The sequence below is a fragment of the Dermacentor albipictus genome, chromosome 5 (assembly GCF_038994185.2).
Source record: "Dermacentor albipictus isolate Rhodes 1998 colony chromosome 5, USDA_Dalb.pri_finalv2, whole genome shotgun sequence".
Lineage (NCBI taxonomy): Eukaryota > Metazoa > Arthropoda > Arachnida > Ixodida > Ixodidae > Dermacentor > Dermacentor albipictus.
Window position 1 is genome coordinate 2,281,196 of NC_091825.1, and position 21,080 is coordinate 2,302,275.

Here is a 21,080-nt window from a genome sequence, read left to right on the forward strand (position 1 = left end):
GGCATGGCCGTTGAATCCTTTCTTGAACTTCTGCATTTTTATTTACCGAATACACATGTAGGGTTCTATGGTGAAACTTATATACAGGCAAGGGGTGTGTGCATCGGGTCAAAGGTAGCTCCCATCCTAAGTAGCATTTTTTTGGGAAGCATAGACAGAGAGCTGGCAAAAGATTTAGAAGGTGTAGTAAGTAAGATATACAGGTATGTCGATGACTACTTGATTTTAGGTTGTCCTGTAGACAAGGGTGCTTTCAGAAATAGGGTTGTAGAAGCCTTCAATTCTCTGGGAAAGGGCTTAACATTTACTTCGGAAGTACCGGTAGATAAGAGGCTACAGTTTCTTGATGTCAAGTTAACTTTCCCACCGGAACATGTGTGTTGGTCTTTCTCACCCCGAGCTGGAAAACCGCTAATGAACTATGCCTCAAACCATTCCAGGCTTGTGAAGAATGAAATAGTCATTTCGTGTTTCCGGTCAGCGTTGTTGAAGTCATGCCACCGCACTGTAAGGATTGCATTCTTTGAGCAAGTTGACAGGTTAAGAAAGGCTGGGTACCCGCTCGCTGTGATGCTGGCGATGTGTGCTAGACTAATGAAAGAACTTAACAAGGATAAAGGACAATGCACAAAGAATCAAAGGCAGAAGGATAGAGGTTCCAATGTTTCAGTGATTCCGTATGTGCACGGCCTTTCGCACAGACTTAAAAAAGTGGCTGGTAGTTATGAAGTAAAAGTAGTATTTTCGGCAAGAAACAAAATAGGTAGTGTGTGTTCCAAGGTTAAAAAGAAGTTTGAAAGTAAGGGTGATGTACAGAAAGAATGCACCGTTAAACATCCGTGCAAGACCCAATTTGTTGCTTGCGCGAAGAACGTTGTTTACCAGATTCCTATGACGTGTGGTCATGTGTACGTAGGGCAGACTGGGAGATGCATTAACACTAGGTTAAGGGAGCACTTGTCTAGCCCTAGAGGTCGCCCTAGTACGCATTTGGCAATGCATTGCCAAGAACATGTTTGCTCCCCTTGTCTTACTAGCACAGACATTTTATACAGGCATAGGAATCAAACCGCTAGGGAAATCGTGGAAGCATACTGGATTGGAAAACAAAAAGATAACTGCATCAGCCATCCTTCTGTTTCATTGTTAGATAAAGAAAATTCGCTTCTATCATCACATTTTTAACGCATTTTATTGTAAGTGGTTGTTTTTATGCACTTTGCTGTTTTTAGTATGACCGGGTGGCTTTTGTCCACGTCTTTTTTATCACAAGTGTTATATGTAATATTGACATTGCTCTTTTGACTTGATGGCGCAGATTAGCGGGTATCATATGCGCTGTAGGGTGCTCTGTTGATTAGACCGCGCAGTTCTGTGGGTATTTAAGTAAGTAGTTCTTCAAAAATAAACCAGTTGTTAGAAAGCGCTCGTCCTTGTGTTGCCCCTATTCTTCGTCCCTGTTTGTTTGTGCACAAAAAGTATCAATATGAATATGTTCCAACTAGGCCGACTCGCAGTTATAAATATTTCAATTCGATGTAGTAGTCTAATCATACAGTCAACGAACGGTCTATGTCTTTTAAGAGCACAAGCGATTTAGTAGAAAAGTCTTCCATTTTTTGCGGGTTAAGTTATCTATGTCGATATTGTCTTTTTCCAGGTCACCTAAAGAGTAGCTATGCGCGGGCAGACATGACATGTTCTTTAAAAGGGAGTCAGCCAAGTGCTTCTATTTCTGAGCGTATAGGGTATGTCGGATTGTTTTGTTAAGGGCCATAAAGCAAGAAAGGTGGTTTTTATTTCTTAAGACTGTTTTTTATTTTAATAGTAGAGTAAAGTCATACAATAGTGGAAATGGAAGTATGTCATATTTTAGAAGCAGATCCCTTAAATTATGGGGTTTTACGTGCCAAAACCACTTTCTGATTATGAGGCACCCCGTAGTGGGGGACTCCGGAAATTTTGACCACCTGGGGTTCTTTAACGTGCACCTACATCTAAGTACACGGGTGTTTTCGCATTTCGCCCCCATCGAAATGCGGCCGTCGTGCCCAGGAAAGCAGATCCCTTGTATGCGCATCGTGTGCTATATTCGCTATATGACGCAGTGCCCTTTTCTGTAGAGTGCACATTTTCTGAGTGTTCCTACATGAAGTAGTTCCCCATATAAGAGTACATTAGTTATTGTGAGTTGCAAAGAGAGCGTTATAAAGCAATAATTTAATTTTGTCCGTTAGTACATGACGAAGCCTAGAAAGCACACCCCACGCTCGTGACAGTCTCGCACATACACGATGTACATGAGCATCCCAGCTCAAGTGTTCGGTGAAGATAACTCCTAGTGTTTTACCCTCACTCACAACAGCTATTTTTTCACTCCCTAGGTACAGATCAAGTGAATGGTTAACTGGTTTTTGGGAAGGTGTGAATAAAACTGATTTTGTTATTTTGGTATTAATTTCAAGCGAATTTGCCATACTCCAGGTGTGCATTTTTTGAAGTGTTGAGTTTGCTAAGCAAGAGAGCTCATGAACATCGTATGCTTGGATGAGTATGCTTGAGTCATCGGCAAAAATAATGAACTGCGCATTGGTACTATCTTTTACGGTATCATTTATGTATAGGTCAAATAAGATCGGCCCTAATATGCTCTCCTGGGGTACCCCTGCAACAATACCTTCTAAAGAGGAACGGTGATTTGTGATTGCTACTGCTTGTTTCCTATGCTTTAAGTATGATTGTAAAAGAAAAAGAGGTAGGCCACGAAACCCATAGTATTCTAATTTAGCAAACAAGGTTCGATGACTTATTCTATAGAAAACCTTGGAGAAGTCCACATAGATGCCTAGCGTTAATTTTTTTCTTCAAAACCCTGTAATATTACTTCTTTCTGCGCCAGCAAAGCGAGTTCTGTGGAGATGCGCTGGCGAAAGCCGAACTGTTGCGTTGATATAAGAGAGTGTTTTTCGCAAAAAGAGGCGATTCTTTTACCAATTACTTTTTCCAAACCCTCAGAAAAAACTGGAAGAACAGAAACGGGTCGATAAATGGAAAAATCGTTTTTGTCCCTGCTCTTGTATAAAACTGTTACTTTCGCGTGCTGCATTTTTTCAGGAAAAATGCAGTCTGGAGCATAATGACAAAAGGGCTTGTCAGCCACATATTCTTTCCGATACCGCCGTGCCCAATGCTGTAGTCGGTGTGCAATGCTGTAGTCGTCCGGGAACGCGCCGTCACCTCTTTGAGGCTCGTCGATTTGGACTGGACGAGAGACAACGAGGGCACTCGGTCCAGCCACCAAGAATACAAGAAGTGCCTGGAGCATGAAGACTAAAGGGTTTCTTAGCCACATATTCTTTTCGATGTCACCGTGGCCAATGTTGTAGTCGAGGAAGCAGCTACTATTTAGGGCGGTTTATGTCGACAAAGTTGCCGATGACCCTGTATCCATGAAGAAGTCATGACCCAAGCACATTGGAATGGAAACCTCAGCGTCTATGAGCAGACATTGTCGCGCAGCCCAGTAATTGTCCGTGAATGCGTGGTCACCCCTTTGAGGCTCGTCGATGTGGACTGGACGGGAGAGAGCGAGAGCCCTTGATCACCACCGAGAATTCAGGAAGGGGCTGCAGCATTAAGAGAAAACGGTTTGTCAGCCACATATTTTCTCCAATCCCACCATGCCCAATGCTGTAGTGGTGGAAGCAGCTGCTATTTAAGTCAGTTGATGTCGGCAAAGTTGCCGATGTCACTGCAGCCATGAAGAAGTGATGATCCAAGCGCATCGAATTGGAAACTTCAGCATCATTGCGTCGACGTTGTCGCGCACCCCAGTAATCGTCCGTGAACCCTTTGAGTCTCGTCTATTTGGACTGGACAGGTAACAACGAGGGCCTCGGTCCAGCTGCCAAGAATAGAAGAAGGGCCGGGAGCATGAAGACAAAACGGTTTGTCAGCCACATATTCTTTCCGATCCACCGTGCCCAAAGCTGTAGTCGTGGAAGCAGCTGCATTTTAAGGTGGTTTATTTCGATAAGTTTGCCGATGTCCCTGCAGCCATGAAGAAATGATGATCCATGCACCGCAATGGAAACGTGACCGTCGTTGCGCTGACGTTGCCGCGCAGCCCAGTCATCGTCCGTGAACGCGTGGTCACTCATTTAAGCTAGTCGATGTGGACTGGACAGGAGATAACGAGGTCACTCGGTCCAGCCACCTAGAATACAGGAAGGACCTGGAGCATTATGTCAAAATGGTTTGTCAGCCACATATTCTTTCCGATCCCACCATGCCAAGTGCTGTAGTCGTGGAAGCAGCTGCTACTTAAGGAGGTTGATGTCGGTAAGGTTCCCGATGTCGCTACAACCATGAAGAAGTGATGATCCAAGCACATCGAAATGGAAACCTCAGCGTCTATGAGCAGACGTTGTCGCGCAGCCCAGTAATCATCCGTGAACGCGTGGTCACCCCTTTCAGGCTCGTCGATGTGGACTTGACGGTAGACAGCGAGATTATTTGGTCCATCCACCGAGAATTCAGGAAGGGGCTGGAGCATGAAGACTAAAGGGCTTGTGAGCCACATATACCTTCCGATGTCAAGTCAAGTCAAGCCAATTTATTTCTGCATTTCTTTTGTACAAACAGAAGAATGCTAGGACGAGCACAAAAAGCTGCTCAGCTGCAGCGTGACTGGGTGCTTGCCCCATCACTTGGCAAAAACAACTGGCAGAATATACATTTGAGCGAAAAAAAAATATTTACAGATTTCAAATGGTCATGTAAAAGCATGGGAAAAAAACACAAAGTACATCATATAAAATGCTCAAAAGTCTGTAGCGACTGCTCTTTTATAGTATGTAACTGCAAAATATATAATGAACAGTAGCGCACAGAACAGCCGTCTACAGAAAACGCTAAGCACATGACGTAAAATAATTAGAGACCTCTCTACAAGAAAATTGAACAGAAGTACAACATAAATATTTCAATTCGATGTAGTAGTCTAATCATACAGTCAACGAACGGTCTATATCTTTTAAGAGCACCAGCGATCTAGTAGAAAAGTTTTCCGTTTTTTGCGGGTTAAGTTATCTATGTCGATATTGTCTTTTTCCAGGTCACCTAAAAGGGTAGCTACGCACGATTTTAACCTGTTTCTTCCATGACATGTTCTTGAAAAGGGAGTCAGGCAAATGCTTTCATTTCTGAGCGTATAGGGTATGTATCCCTAAGTATGAACAGCTGGGCTAGTTGGTTATGATTAGCATTATGAAACATTCTTCCAGCGCACAATTGAACGTGGACGAGGAGAGAAAGACAACACGAACGCCGGACTTCAACTGAATTTTATTCATGGAAAACAGGACCTTATGTACACAGGGGAGGGAGTGGGGGACTGCTAGTGCGCAGGACCACTCAAAAATATTTCCTTGGTCTAGGCAAAGGTCATCAGAAGTGTCAAACCAAAATAATAATAAAAAAGAAAAACTTTTCCCTCGCTTTTTTACATCACTCAGTACAATCTTGCTCATCTCCCGCCCTACCTAGCTGATTCGACACACCGGTTTGCCCTGCGATAATCAATTTCTTTTGTCCCGAGTACAACAGAAGGAGCACTGACACAGTAATCGTTTTCATTGGAGATACAAAACGCTTCAAATATTTCCCGGTGTTTCTGATTGCTATATTTGCGCAACACACGTGTTCTTTCGAAAAAACGCCTTGCATGCTGGCTTGTGCGAGCAACGGCGAATGTCGTCGGCTAAATGACCAGCGCCACTTAGTGATGCAGCATTCCTGCGATGCTCTAGGAAGCGTTCGTTCAGACAGCACCCGGTTTGGCCAATATAGCATTTCCCACAGGCGAGGAGAATACTATACACAACGGCGACGTCACAATCAACGAGGGCTTTGGTGTGCTTTATTTAGCAGGCTGGCTTCTTCTGGGATTCGTTTACTAGGCGACACATTCGTCCCAGCTTTTCTGGTGCTGAAAACATTAGCCAACCACATTCGCCGTTGCTCGCACAGGCCAGCATGCAAGGCGTTTTTCGAACGAACACGTGTGTTGCGCAAACATAGCAATCAGAAACACCGGGAAATATTTGAAGCGTTTTGTATCTCCAATGAAAAAGAGAACTGCGTCAGTGCTCCTTCTGTTGTACTCGGGACAAAAGAAATTGATTATCGCAGGGCAAACCGGTGTGTCGAATCAGCTAGGTAGGGCGGGAGATGAGCAAGATTGTACTGAGTGATGTAAAAAAGCGAGGGAAAAGTTTTTTCTTTTTTTATTATTATTATTTTGGTTTGACACCTCTTATGACCTTTGCCTAGACCAAGGAAATATTTTTGAGTGGTCCTGATCACTAGCAGTCCCCCCACTCCCTCCCCCTGTGTACATAAAGCCCTGTTTTCCATGAATAAAATTCAGTTGAAGTCTGGCTTTCGTGTTGCCTTTCTCTCCTCGTCCGTGTTCAAATGTGCGCTGGAACGATGTTTCATAACGTATAGGGTATGTCGGATGGTTTTGTTCAGGTGCATAAAGCAAGAATGGTGGTTTCGTTTTGCTTAAGACAGTTTTTGTATTTTAATAGTGGACTAAAGTCATACAATAGTTGAAATGGAAGTATGCCATATTTTAGAAACATATCCTTTGTATGCGCATCGCGCACTAGGTTCGCTACATGACGCAGTGCCCTTTTCTGTAGAGTGCTCATTTTCTGAGTGTTCCTACATGAAGTAGTTCCCCATATAAGAGTACATTAGGTATTGTGAGTTGCAAAGAGAGCGTTATAAAGCAATAATTTAATTTTGTCCGTTAGTACATGACGAAGCCTAGAAAGCATACCGCACGCTCGTGACAGTCTCGCACACACACGATGTACACGAGCATCCCAGCTTAAGTGTTCGGTAAAGATTACTCCTAGTGTTTTAACCTCTCTCACAACAGCTATTTTTTCATTCCCTATGTACAGATCAAGTGAATGGTTAACTCGTTTTTGGGAAGGTGTGAATAAAACTGATTTTGTTTTTTGGTAATAATTTCAAGCGAATTTGCCATACTCCAGGTGTGCATTTTTTAAGTGCTGAGTTTGCTAAGCAAGAGAGCTCATGAACATTGTATGCTTGGATGAATATGCTTGAGTCATCGGCAAAAATAATGAACTGCGCATTGTTACTAACTTTTATGATATCATTTATATATAGGTTAAATAAGATCGGCCCTAATATGCTCCCCTGGGGTAGACCTGCAGCAATATCTTGTAAAGAGCAAAGGTGATTTGTGATTGCTACTACTTGTTTCCTATGCTTTAAGTGTGATTGTAAAAGAGAAAGAGGTAGGCCACGAATCCCATAGTATTCTAATTTAGCAAACAAGGTTCGATTACTTTTTCTATCGAAAGCCTTGGAGAAGTCCACATAGATGCCTAGCGTTAATTTTTTTCTTCAAAACCCTGTAATATTACTTCTTTCTGCGTTAGCAAAGCGAGTTCTGTGGACATGCGCTGGCGGAAGCCAAACTGTTGCGGTGATATAAGAGAGTGTTTTTCGCAGAACGAGGCGATTCTTTTACCAATTACTTTTTCCAAACCCTGAGAAAAACAGGGAGAACACAAACGCGTCGATAATTTGAAAAATCGTTTTTGTCCCCGCTCTTGTATAAAACTGTTACTTTCGCGTGCTGCATTTTTTCAGGAAAAATACCTGTAGAAAGAGAAATGTTATATATGTGGTTAAGCACGTGCACAAGAAAGTCAAGTACATACCTTATTGGCCGTATTTGAAGACCATCAATATCTCGAGCTTTACTGTTCTTTAGGTTTGAGAATATGGAATAAATTTCCTCGGGTGTTGTCGGAGAAAAAAATGCGGAGGGAATGTTGGGTTCACTTAAAAAGCTCATAGCTGCATTGTTGTGGACGCCTGACACTAAAGTAGTAAAGTATGTATTAAATTGATCAGCTAGCTCTCGGCCCATCATAAGCCTATTATTGGATGTAAGTTCGCGCCATGAAGCGAGAGGTGTACCTCGATGTACCTCAGCCGGTACATCGTAAGAACAAGTTTTCGTAATACAAATTTTTCGTACTGCGCAAACATTTTGTTACATAATTTCTGAATTTTTTAAATGAGGCCAGGTCAGTAGGATCCCGTGTGTGCATGAACTTTGAGTACATTGCATTCTTGTTTTGTATTAAGTCCATACATTCAAGTGTAAGCCATGGCTTCCTGATTTTCTTAGGCTTACTTATCGTTCTAGGTCTAAACGAGTTGTCATACGCTAATTTAAAAATTTCCATAAAGATATAAATACGCCTCATCAGCATATGTGCATTGAAATAGTGGTGTCCAATCTACGTTTTCTATTTTATGAGGAAACATATCCAGCGTTCTTGTGTTAATATCTTGAATAATAAATGTGTCGGGATTATCTGTTCCGTTTCTTTGTAACTCATTTTGTTTGCAAAACATAAATATGGCCTAGTGATCACTCACATATGCGGCAATGACGCCCGACGCAGTGTTGCTGTCTGTGCACTTGGTTATCAACAAGTCCAAGAGGGTTTCAGAAACGCAACTAATGCGTGTGGGTTCTGATATGACGTTCATGCAGTCAAACGAGGCATGTAACAGTTGTAACTCACGGGAATGAGATGCGGGTTGTAGAATATTGATATTACAATCGCCACCTATTACCAAGTCTACCTTATTAGAACAGGAAAAGTCGAGCAGTTTTTCTAGGAAACCAAGAAACCTCCCAATATTTCCATCAGGAGGGCGGTAGACAACTGCAAAAAGATGTTTTGCGCATTGCACGGCTAGTGTTTCATAATCACCGATAATGCTAGAAAACTCACTAATAATTGAACATCAGAGCTTAGTGGAAACAAGTTGCGCTATGCCTCCACCTCGACGGTGCTTTCTATTTAAAAAGAACGTGTTAAAACCAGGTAAATGCAACACGTCCATATCAGAAACGAACCAAGTTTCTGTTATCATGATCACATGAAAATCTACGTTGAATGAAGAAAGAACCTAGATAATCGCTTTCAAAAGGCCATACTACATCTTTTAGGTCAGTCATTGTAAGCCGTGAGACAGTGTTGACGTGGGCTTATACGTAACTGTCTAATCCATTTTTTCCAAATCATTTTCGCAGGTGATCCGAATCACGTGAGACGTTTCTGTTTTTTTAGCGAACACCTTCCCTCCCTTCGTCCAAGCAAATTTCCAGTTCAGTGCTTTCTTTTTTGCAATCGTCATCCCAAGCAGCTTCTTTAACTGGGGACACAAGTGTTCGTTCAAAAACACGGGTTCTCTCACGCTATATCTTTGATCTTGTGTGGTGAGCCTCGTTTTTCGTGCCTTCTCAACGACTAGATCACGCTTCGCTCGGCGACTGAAAGCTACAACAATATTTTGGCTTGCATTGTCCTTTCGGTTCGGAGTACGCTGAAACATTTCAATGTCCTGTTCGCTTAGCGATACGCCAATCGTATCGCCAATCTTGCTAGCTACTTCCACAAGATTTTCATTCTTTGACTACGGGATTCCCTTGATTTCTATGTTTTTATTTCTGGAGTACTGGTCCTGAGCCACTATTTGCAAGGTTGTTTCATGGGCTTGTTTTTGTAGAGTGGCAAGCTCACATTTCAGTGGCTCCTGCATGGCCTTCAGATCTGCATTTTCTTTCCTTGTGTTTTCACACTCTTTCTTAAGGCTTTCATATTCCTTTCTGACAAATTCCGAGCTGTCCCTTAACTCTCTTACGTCTTTCCGAAATTCACGTTTCAGATCAGCCAGCTCTCGTTTGAGGTCAGTGACGTCGCCTCCCATCACCGTAGTTGATCAGGGCAAGAGCCCACGATAGACTTACAGCGGCAAATGAAAGCAGCAAAAGGCAAATGGCAAATGGCTGCAGAGGCAGCAAGAAAACGAGAAAAAAAAGAAAGAAAAAAAGAAAAGCAAATTGTTTCACCAAACCTGTGAATGTAAGTAGATTCTTAGCCACTGCTCTACCCGCCGCCTCTGCTGCCAAGAGTCCGAGAAGCCGACCGGAGCGTTGTTTTATCGAGTCCAGCAGGTAACATCAGCCACACGTGGTCCCGAAAGTAGGCTGTGCGTCTTTCGCTGCAGTACCGAGAAGCCGATCGGAGCGTTGTTTCATCTGGTCCAGCAGGTGACGTCAGCGACACCTGGCCCCGAAAGTAGGCTGTGCGTCTTTCGCTGCAGTAGTCGGTGCAGATGCACTCAGCCAGCAACAGTCCGGGTCCTGAACGAGTTCCACAGTCCACGGCTGCCGGTATACAGATTGCTTCAAGGGTCATCAAACCTGTAAATGTAAGTATATTCTTAGCCACTGCTCTGCCCGACGCCTCTGCTGCCAAGTCGTGGGCAAACTTGTAGTCGTGGAAGCAGCTCATAATTAAGGCGGTTTATGTCAATAAAGTTGCCCATGTCCCTGCATCCATGAAGTAGTGATGATCCAAGCGCATCGAAATGGAAACCTGAGCGTCGTTGCGCAGATGTTGTCGCGCAGCCCAGTAGTCGTCCGTGAACGCATGCTCACCCCTTTCAGGGTAGCCGATGGAGACTGGACGGGAGACAACGAGGGCACTGGGTCTAGTCACCAAAAATACAGAAAGGGCATAGAGCATGAAGACTAAAGGGGTTGTCAGCCACATATACTTTCCGATGCCACCGTGGCCAATGTAGTCGTAGAAGCAGCTGCTAATTCAGGCGGTTTATGTCGATAAAATTGCCGATGTCGCCGCAGCCATGAAGAACAGATGATCCAAGCGCACCGCAATGGAAACCTGAGTGTCGTTGCGTAGACATGGTCGCGCTGCCCCGCAATCGTCCGTGAACATGTGTTCACTGTTTTGAAGCTCGGAAATAGCCATTGGACGGGAGACAACGAGGGCACTCGGTCCAGCCACCAAGAATGCAGGAAGAGCCTGGAGCATGAAGACAAAAGGGTTTGTCAGCCACATATTTTTTCCAATCCCACCATGCCCAATGCTGTAGTCGTGGAAGGAGCTGCTAATTAAGGCGGTTGATGTCGGTAAGGTAGCCGATTTCGCTGCAACCATGAAGTAATGATGACCCAAGCGCATCGAAATATAAACCTGAGCGTCGTTGCGCAGACGTTGTCGTGCTGCCCAGTAATCGTCCGTGAGCGTGTAGTCAGCCCTTTGAGGCTCGTCGATGTGGACTGGACGGGCGACAACGAGGGCACTCTGTCCATCCACCGAGAATTAACGAAGGGCCTGGGGAATTGAGACAAAACGATTTTTCAGCCACATATTCTTTCCGATGCTACCGTGCCCAATGCTGTAGTCGTGGAAGCAGCTGCTATTTAGGGCGGGTGATGTCGATAAACTTTCCGATGTCACTGCATCCATGAAGAAGTGATGATCCAAGCGCACCGCAATGGAAACCTGAGTGTCGTTGCGAAGACATGGTCGCGATTCCCCGCAATCGTCCGCGAACGTGTGGTCACGGTTTTGAAGCTCGCTGATGGCCACTGGATGGGAGACAACGAGGGCACTCGGTCCAGCCACCAAGAATGCAGGAAGAGCCTGGAGCATGAAGACAAAGAGTTCGGCGTCCACATATTCTTTCCGATCCCACTATGCCAAATGTTGTAGTCATGGAAGCAGCTGCTATTAAGTGCGGTTGATGTGGATGAGGTTGCCGATGAAACTGCAGCGATGAAAAAGTAATCATCTAAGTGCACCGGAATGGAAACCTGAGGGTCTTTGCAGAGACATTGTCTAGCTACCCATTCATCGTCGGTTAATGCGTGGTCACCCCATTCAGGCTCGTCGATGTGGACTGGACGGGAGACAACGAGGGCACATGGTCCAGCCAGGAAGAATGCAGGAAGGGCCTGGAGCATGAAGACTAAAGAGTTTGTCAGCCAAATATTCTTTCCGATGCCACCATGGCCAATATTGTAGTTTGGAAGCAGCTGCTATTTAAGGCGGCTTATATCGATAAAGTTGCCGATGTCGCTGCCGCCATGAAGAAGTCATGATCCAAGCGCACTGCAATTGAAACCTCAGCGTCGTTGCACCGACGTTGTCACGCAGCCCAGTAATCGTGCGGGTACGCGTGAGTCACCCCTTTGAGGCTCGTCGATGTGGACTGGATGGGAGTACACGAGGCCACTCGGTCCATCCACCAAGAATAGAGGAAGGGCCTGGGGCATTAAGACAGAAGGGTTTGTCAGCCACATATTCTTTCCGATGCCACCGTGACCAATGCTGTAGTCATGGAAACAGTTGCTATTTAGGGCGGCTGATGTCGATATTGATGTTGATGTCGGGGTTGCAGCGGTGGCGTAGAGGTAGAACACCCGCCTCGCGTGCAAGAGGTCAGTGGTTCGAATCCCGGTGCCGGCAATTTTCCACCGGATTAAAAAAAAATCCGCGTGTTGATAAAATTGCACAAACAGGCCTGGAGTGTGGCCTGATCCCGGTGAACAGAACCGGTAACGCACTCCCTCACCAGAGCAGGATTGGCCACCCTGGTGCAGTACTTGGCCACAACCTCCTACATGAACACAACAATCAAACCCCGGCCCTCAGTCCCCAGCAGCTGCGCAGCAACTGACCACGGCGGCGTTCAGACCTGCGACGCAGCAGAGGGTGCTAAGAATCACTGGCTCCGGACAGGCCGCCATTGGAATATGAACCTGGCAACGTTTAACGCTAGAACGTTATCTAGTGAAGCGAGTCTAGCAGTGCTATTGGAGGAATTAGAGGGCAGTAAATGGGATATCATAGGGCTCAGTGAAGTTAGGAGGCCAAAAGAAGCATATACAGTGCTAAAAAGCGGGCACGTCCTGTGCTACCGGGGCTTAGCAGAGAGAAGAGAACTAGGCGTGGGATACCTCATTAATAAGAATATAGCTGGGAACATACAGGAATTCTATAGCATTAACGAGAGGGTGGCATGTCTTGTTGTGAAACTTAATAAGAGGTACAAAATGAAAATTGTACAGGTCTACGCCCCTTCATCCAGTCATGATGACCAGGAAGTCGAAAGCTTCTATGAAGACGTGGAATCGGCGATGGGTAGAGTGAAAACCAAATACACTATACTAATGGGCGACTTCAATGCCAATGTAGGCAAGAAGCAGGCTGGAGACAAAGCAGTGGGGGAATATGGCATAGGCACTAGGAATAACAGGGGAGAGTTATTAGTAGAGTTTGCGGAACAGAATAATAGGAGGATAATGAATACCTTCTTCCGCAAGCGGGATAGCCGAAAGTGGACGTGGAGGAGCCCGAACGGCGAGACTAGAAATGAAATAGACTTCATACTCTGCGCTAATCCTGGCATCATACAAGATGTGGACGTGCTCGGCAAGGTGCGCTGCAGTGACCACAGGATGGTAAGAACTCGAATTAGCCTAGACCTGAGAAGGGAACGGAAGAAACTGGTACATAAGAAGCCGATCAATGAGTTAGCGGTAAGAGGGAAAATAGAGGAATTCCAGATCAAGCTACAGAACAGGTACTCGGCTATAACTCAGGAAGAGGAAGTTAGCGTTGAAGCAATGAACGAGAATCTTGTGGGCATCATTAAGGAGTGTGCAATGGAAGTCGGTGGCAACTCCATTAGGCAGGATACCAGTAAACTATCACAGGAGACGAAAGATCTGATCAAGAAACGCCAATGTATGAAAGCCTCTAACCCTACAGCTAGAATAGAACTGGCAGAACTTTCGAAGTTAATCAACAAGCGTAAGACAGCTGACATCAGGAAGTATAATATGGATAGAATTGAACATGCTCTCAGGAACGGAGGAAGTCTAAAAACAGTGAAGAAGAAACTAGGAATTGGCAAGAATCAGATGTATGCGTTAAGAGACAAAGCCGGCAATATCATAACTAATATGGATGAGATAGTTCAAGTGGCTGAGGAGTTCTATAGAGATTTATACAGTACCAGTGACACCCACGACGATAATGGAAGAGAAAATAGTCTAGAGGAATTCGAAATCCCAAAGGTAACGCCGGAAGAAGTAAAGAAAGCCTTAGGAGATATGCAAAGGGGGAAGGCAGCTGGGGAGGATCAGGTAACAGCAGATTTGTTGAAGGATGGTGGGCAGATTGTTCTAGAGAAACTGGCCACCCTGTATACGCAATGCCTCATGACCTCGAGCGTACCGGAATCTTGGAAGAACGCTAACATTATCCTAATCCATAAGAAAGGGGAAGCCAAAAACATGAAAAATTATAGACCGATCAGCTTACTGTCCGTTGCCTACAAACTATTCACTAAGGTAATCGCAAATAGAATCAGGAACACCTTAGACTTCTGTCAAGCAAAGGACCAGGCAGGATTCCGTAAAGGCTACTCAACAATAGATCATATTCACACTATCAATCAGATGATAGAGAAATGTGCGGAATATAACCAACCCTTATATATAGCTTTCATTGATTACGAGAAAGCGTTTGATTCTGTCGAAACCTCAGCAGTCATGGAGGCATTACGGAATCAGGGTGTAGACGAGCCGTATGTAAAAATACTGAAAGATATCTATAGCGGCTCCACAGCCACCATAGTCCTCCATAAAGAAAGCAACAAAATCCCAATAAAGAAAGGCGTCAGACAGGGAGATACGATCTCTCCAATGCTATTCACCGCGTGTTTACAGGAGGTATTCAGAGACCTGGATTGGGAAGAACTGGGGATAAAAGTTAATGGAGAATACCTTAGTAACTTGCGATTCGCTGATGATATTGCCTTGCTTAGTAACTCAGGGGACCAATGGCAATGCATGCTCACTGACCTGGAGAGGCAAAGCAGAAGAGTGGGTTTAAAAATTAATCTGCAGAAAACTAAAGTAATGTTGAACAGTCTCGGAAGAGAACAGCAATTTACAATAGGCAGCGAGGCACTGGAAGTAGTAAGGGAATACATCTACTTAGGGCAGGTAGTGACAGCAGATCCGGATCATGAGACGGAAATAATCAGAAGGATAAGAATGGGCTGGGGTGCGTTTGGCAGGCATTCTCAGATCATGAACAGCAGGTTGCCATTATCCCTCAAGAGGAAAGTGTATAATAGCTGCGTCTTACCAGTACTCACCTACGGGGCAGAAACCTGGAGGCTTACGAAAAGGGTTCTACTCAAATTGAGGACGACGCAACGAGCTATGGAAAGAAGAATGATAGGTGTAACGTTAAGGGATAAGAAAAGAGCAGATTGGGTGAGGGAACAAACGCGAGTTAATGACATCTTAGTTGAAATCAAGAAAAAGAAATGGGCATGGGCAGGACATGTAATGAGGAGGGAGGATAACCGATGGTCATTAAGGGTTACGGACTGGATCCCAAGGGAAGGGAAGCGTAGCAGGGGGCGGCAGAAAGTTAGGTGGGCGGATGAGATAAAGAAGTTCGCAGGGACGGCATGGCCACAATTAGTACATGACCGGGGTTGTTGGAGAAGTATGGGAGAGGCCTTTGCCCTGCAGTGGGCGTAACCAGGCTGATGATGATGATGATGATGATGATGTCGATATTGTTGAGGATGTCACTGCATCCATGAAGACGTGATTATCCGAGCGCATCGAAATGGAAACCTCAGCGTCGTTGTGCAGACGTTGTCGCGCAGCCCAGTATTCGTCCGTTAACGCGGGGTCACCCCTATCAGGCTCGTCGATGTGGGCTGGACGGGAGACAACGAGGGCACTCGGTCCAGCCACCAAGCATACAGGAAGTGCCTGGAGCATGAAGGCTAAAGTATTTGTCAGCCACATATTCTTTCCGATTTCACCGCGGCCAATGTTTTAGTCGTGGAAGCAGCTTATATTTAAGGCGGTTTATGTCGATAAAATTGCCGATGTCCCTGCATCCATGAAGAAGTGATGAACCAAGCGCATAGAAATGGAAACCTGAGCGTCGTTTCGCAGACGTTGTCGCGCAGTCCAGTAATCGTAATCGACCGCTTGTTCACCCCTTTTAGGCTTGTCGATGTGGACTGGACGGGAAACAACGAGGGCACTCGACCCAGCCACCAAGAATACAGGAAGTGCCTGGAGCATGAAGACTAAAGGGTTTGTCAGCCACGTATTGTTTCTGATGTCACCGCGGCCAATGTTGTAGTCGTGGAAGCAGCTGCTATTTAAGGCGGTTTATGTCCACAAAGTAGCCGATGTCCCTGCATACTTGAAGAAGTGATGATCCAAGCGCATCGAAATGAAAACCTAAGCGTCGTTGTGCAGACGTTGTCGCGCAGCCCAGTAATCGTCCGTTAACGCGTGGTCACCCGTTTCAGGCTCGTCGATGTGGACTGGACGGGAGACAACGAGGGTACTCGGTCCAGCCACCGAAAATACAGGAAGGGCCTAGAGCATGAAGACTAAAGGGTTTGTAAGCCACATATTCTTTCCGATGCCGCCGTGGCCAGTGTTGTAGTCGTGGAAGCAGCTGCTATTTAGGGCGGTTTAGGTCGATAAAGTTACCGATGTCGCTGCAGCCATGAAGAAGTTGTGATCCAAGCGCACCGCAATGGAATCCTGAGCGTCGTTGCGAAGACATTGTCGGGCATCTCTGCACGTGCAGTCACCGCTTTGAGGCTCGCCGATGTGGACTGGACGGGAGACAACGAGGGCAATCGGTCCAGGCACCGAGAATACAGGAAGGGCTTCGAGCACAAAGACAACACGGTTTGTCAACCATATATTCTTACCGATGCCACCATGCCCAGTGCTGTAGTCCTGGAAGCAACTGGTATTTAACGCTGTTAACGTAGACAACGTTGCCGATGTCGCTGCAGCCATGAAGAAGTGATTAACTAGGCACATCGGAATGGTAACCTGAGCGTTGTTGCGAAGACATTGCCGGGCGGCCCCGTAATCATCCATGCACGTGCGGTCACCGCTTTGAGGCTCACTGATGTGGACTGGACTGGAGACAACGAGGGCACTCGGTCGAGCCACCCAAAATACAGGAAGGGCCTGAAGCATGAAGACCAAGGGGTTTGTCAGCCACATATTCTTTCCGATGCCACCATGGCCAGTGTTGCAGTCGTAGAAGCAGCTGCTATTTAAGGCGGTTTACGTCGATAACGTCTCCGATGTCCCTGCAACCATGAAGAAATGATGATCCAAGCGCACCACAAGGGAAACCTGAGCGTCGTCGCGTAAACCTTGACGCACCGCTCAGTAATCGTCCGTCAACGCGTGGTCAACGCTATGAGTCTCGTCAATGTGGACTGGAAGGGAGACAAGGCGGGCACTCGATCCAGCCACCAAGAATACAGGAAGTGCCTGGAGCATGAAGAATAAAGGGTTTGTCAGCCGCATCTTCTTTCCGATGTCACCGTGGCCAATGAAGTAGTCGTGGAAGCAGCTTCTATTTAGGTCTGTTTATGTCGATAAAGTTGTCGATGTCCCTGCATCCATGAAGAAGTGATGATCCAAGCGCATCGAAATGGAAACCTCAGCGTCGTTGTATGGACGTTGTCGTGCCGCCCAGTAATCGTCTGTGAACGCGTGGTCACCCCGTTCAGGCTCCTCGATGCGGACTGGACTAGAGACATCGAGGGCACTCGGTCCAGCCACCGAGTATACAGGAAGGGCTTGCAGCACAAAGACAACACGGTTTGTCAATCATATATTCTTAACGATGCCACCGTGACCACTGCTGAATTCGTGGGAGCAGCTGCTATTTAACGCTAATAATGTCGATAACGTTGCCGATGTCGCTGCAGCCATGAAGAAATGATGATCCGAACGCACCGCAATGGAAACCTGAGCGTCGTTGCGAAGACATTGTCGCACTGCCCCGTAATCGTCCGTGAACTGCGCTCACCGCTTTGATTCTCGTCGATGTGGACTGGACGGGATACAACGAGGGAACTCGGTCAGGCCACCGCGAATACAGGAAGGGCTTTGAGCACGAAGACAACACGGTTTGTCAACCACATATTCTTTCCGATGCACAGTGCCCAACGCTGTAGTCGTGGAAGCACCTGCTATTTAGTGCGGCCGATGTCGGTAAACTTGCCGATGTCGCTGACGTGCACTCACCGCTTTGATTCTCGTCGATGTGGACTGTACGGGAGACAACGAGGGAACTCGGTCCGGCCACCGCGAATACAGGAAGGGCTTTCAGCACGAAGACAACACGGTATGTCAACCACATCTATGAAGAAGTGGTGATCCAAGCGCATCGAAATGGAAACATGAGCCTCGTTGTGCTGACGTTGTCGCACAGCCCAGTCATCGTCCGTGAATGCGTGGCCACCCCTTTGAGTCTAGTCGATTTGGACTGGACGGGAGAAAACAAGGGTACTCCGTCCAGCCACCAAGTTTACCTGAAGTGCCTGGAGCACGAAGACAAAAGTGTTTGTCAGCCACATATTCATTCCGATACCACCGTGCCCAATCCTGTAGTCGTGGAAACAGCTGCTATTTAAGTCGGTTGATGTCGATGAAGTTGCCGATGTCGCTGCATCCAGAAAGAAGTGATGATCCAAGTGCATCGAAATGGAAGCCTGAGCGTCGTTGTGCAGACGTTGTCGCGCAGCCCAGTAATGATCCGTTAGCGCGCCGTCACCCCTTTCAGGCTCGTCGATGTGGAATGGACGGGAGACAACGAGGGCACTCGGTCCAGCTACCGAGAATACAGGAAGGGCTAGGAGCACGAAGACAACACGGTTTGTCAACCACATATTCTTATTGATGCCACCATGCCCAATGCTGTAGTCGTGGAAGCAGCTGCTATTTAACGCTGGTAATGTCGATAACGTTGCCGATGTTGCTGCAGCCATAAAGAACTCATGATCCATGCGCACTGCAATGGAAACCTGACCCTCGTTGCACAGACGTTGTCGCGCAGCCCAGCAATCGTCCGTGAACACGTGGCCATCCCTTTAATGGTAGTCGATGGGGACTGGACAGGAGATAACGAGGGCGCTCGGTCCAGCCGCCAAAAATACAGGAAGGGCCTGAAACATGAAGACTAAAGGGTTTGTCAGCCACATATTCTTTCCGATGCCACTGTGGCCAATGTTAACGTCTTCTTAACGGACGAAAATCAGCCAACGCGCCAGGGTAATAGCGTTAGCCCAGACACCTGCCAGATCTCACATTTGTTAAAGGAGCAAAGCAGGCCTAGTGGGAGAACATGCTAAAGAGCCTAGGCAGCGATCATTATGTACTGAAAACCACAATCGAAGCGGAGAACGTAAAAACAAAAATCGGCACAGCCCATATCACAGATTGGGACGCCTTCCGTAAGCACAGCGAACAACTAAAAAGGGAAATCACCTTGATAGAGGAATGGAGCCAACAACTAAAACAGATACAAGAACTCTACACACAGGAAATAGATAGAACAGAACAAACACCGGAGGTGGACCGGCGGCTACTCGTGCTATGGGAGGCAAGACGCGGCCTCACAAAACGCTGGAAAAGACTAAGGCTAAACAGGAAACACAAGAAGAAGATAGCAGGGATCACAAAGAAGGCAGAAGAGTACGCAACACACCTGGCCAGGCAAGGGTGGCAGCAGTTCTGCAGCTCACTGAACGGCACGCTCAGCACAGCAAGACGTGGCGCCTACTAAAAGCCCTCATGAACCCAACCAAAACGAAAACAGAAAGCGGCAAAGCAATCCAGAAACTGGTCCACCAGCACGAAGGCTCCGACGAGGAACTACTGGAGGCAGTGCGTGTAAAATGTTACGGCAAATACAATCCCAAAGGCTACGACGGGGAGTATCTGGGGACAGAGAACCCCCACATGGACAGACCGATTACAAGAGAGGAAGTTTACGCGGCAATTAGAGCGATAACCAAAAACACAGCCGCGGGCGCCGACAAGATCAGAAACTCCCTAATATGCAACCTCAGCGACGAGGTGATAGATCAGCTCACAGCATACCTCAACACACTGTGGGCAGAGGGCACGATACCGAAGGAATGAAAGCACGCTGTCGTGGTGATGATACCTAAACCCGGCAACAAGCTTCAGATTGAAAACCTGAGGCCCATCTCCCTCACCTCGTGCCTCGGTAAGCTCTACGAAAGGATAGTCATCAGAAGAATCCAACACCAGCTGGAGGACAAGGACCCATACCCGCACAGCATGTTTGGCTTCCGGGCGAACCTGTCCACACAGGACGTCCTGCTACAGATAAAAGAAGAAATCATAAACACGTCACCAAGAGCAGGCGAAAACCTTATCATGGCCCTAGATATCAAAGGGGCCTTCGACAACGTTAGCCACGAAGCCATCATGTAAGGACTGAACAACGCCAACTGCGGCAAGAGAATTCACGACTACGTGAGGGCCTTTCTGACCAGACGCACGGCAACGGCGGGATTGGGGGATCTGCGAAGTGACGTCTTTACCACCCCACGCAAAGGCACGCCGCAGGGCTCCGTGATCTCACCAATACTCTTCAACATCGCAATGATCGGACTGGCTCGAAGACTCAGCAAGATTCATGGCATCCAGCATGCAATATATGCTGACGACATCACGGTCTGGGTCAATCGAGGCTCCCTGGGACAGAAGCAAGAAAAATTGCAGGAAGCGGCCGAGTGCGTGAAAGAATACGTCAGAGAAAGGGGCCTGGCGTGCTCCACCGAAAAATCAGAAATCCTGAGAGTGGGAAGAAACCCCACCAAGGAAGAACTAATTGTAAAACTAGAGGGACAAAACATACCTGAAAGGAGCATGATACGCGTCCTAGGCATGTGGATTCAAGGAAGCAAGAAATGCAGCCACACAATCAGCTTACTAAAAAAATCGACAGAACAAGTAAGCCGGTGTCTCAAACAAGAAGCGGAATGAGAGAAGAAGACATAATCAAGCTGGTCAGAACCCTAGTGGTCAGCAGAGTCACGTACTCGCTCACGTACCACAACATGACCAAGCACGAAAAAGAACAGACGGAAACGCTACTAAGGAAAGCGTATAAGACGGCGCTACATCTGCCTAGACACACGCCCAACGATAAACTGTTACAGATGGGCCTAAGCAACACCTTCGATTGATTGATTGATTGATTGAAAACATCTTTATTTGCAGGATATTCGTAGAACTCGTG